Raw genomic sequence first — 1,474 nt, 5'->3', positions numbered from 1 at the left:
TTTGGAGAATAATTTGACCCCTAGCACCGACGATGTTACCTAGTTTGAGTTATGAAATATCTGCAAGGAAAGAACCAAGCTCAGGCAGCACCAAGGACCCCCTTGCTTAATGTCGTTGTATCTTCCACCCCAAGGAACCCACAGAACGCAAGAGGGTAGTAAGTTATAAGGTTTGATAGACGGTGCACTATTGCCACCCACAGGCTGAAACAGGAAGCATTTTGCTATGACATAATTCTAGGACGTCTGTTCCAACGTGTTGGGGCAAACATTTCAGAAATAATTCTGGACTTTATGGTAGAGACTTTCCCTTTTATCCCTTTAGTATCGATTCCTTCTTCTTTCTGGGATAGAGAGTAAAATAAATAGGGAAAAATTAATAACAGGAGGATGGAGGAATATAACACAAAATGTTCTTTTAGAGAAAAGTACTCTGGAGCATTAAAAAAAACCCTACATATTTCTTTGGTATGCATTTCCCCCCCCTATTCTTAGGAGAGGGTTAGAAATGGAGAAGAATTCAATTCTACAGATCAGGCCTCCAATCAAAGTTTGAAATGTTATCAATGTAGCATATAATAATAATAATAAAGTTGGAAGGGGTCTTGGAGGTCATCTAGTCCAACCCCCTGCTCAGGCAGGAAACCCTATACCATTTCGGACAAATGGCTGTCCAGTCTCTTCTTAAAAACTTCCAGTGTTGGAGCACCCACCGCTTCTGGAGGCAGGTTGTTCCACTGATGAATTGTTCTAACTGTCAGGAAGTTTCTCCTTAGTTCTAGGTTGCTTCTCTCCTTGGTTAGTTTCCATCCATTGCTTCTGGTCCTGCCTTCAGGTGCTTTGGAGAGTAGCTTGACTCCCTCTTCTTTGGGGCAGCCCTAGAGATACTGGAAGACTTGCTATCGTGTTCCCCCTCGTCCTTCTTTTCATTAAACTAGACATACCCAATTCCAGCAACCGTTCCTTATATGTTTTAGCCAGTGGTGGGATTCAAATAGGTGAACAACTGGTTCTCTATGTGGGTGCCGCTTCCGGATGTCCATTCTGGGCCTGGGCAACAAAAAAATAGCTACCGGTTCTGTCGAAGTGGTGTGAACCGGCTGAATCCCACCACTGGATTTAGCCTCCAGTCCCCTAATCATCTTTGTTGCTCTTCTCTGCACTCTTTCCAGAGTCTCAACATTTTTTTAATAATGTGGTGACCAAAACTGGATGCAGTATTCCAAGTGTGGCCTTACCAAAGCACTAAAGAGGCACTAATCCTTACCAAAGCACTAAAGAGGCACTAATCCTTCACATGACCTTAATACTACCAAAGCATTTGTCTTTTCTTTAACAACATTAAGAGGTTGTCAGGCTAGGCTGGCCCAGCCTCACTCTTTTTCTAGTTTCCCACCTACCTGACAATTTTTTTAAAAAAGGAGAATGTTCTCAGGATTTGTTTTCTATGCAGTCAACTAGGAAACAAATGGTA

The sequence above is a fragment of the Protobothrops mucrosquamatus genome, unplaced genomic scaffold, assembly GCF_001527695.2.
Source record: "Protobothrops mucrosquamatus isolate PMUCROS unplaced genomic scaffold, P.Mucros_1.0 scaffold_140, whole genome shotgun sequence".
Taxonomy (NCBI): domain Eukaryota; kingdom Metazoa; phylum Chordata; class Lepidosauria; order Squamata; family Viperidae; genus Protobothrops; species Protobothrops mucrosquamatus.
This window is presented reverse-complemented; position numbering follows the sequence as displayed.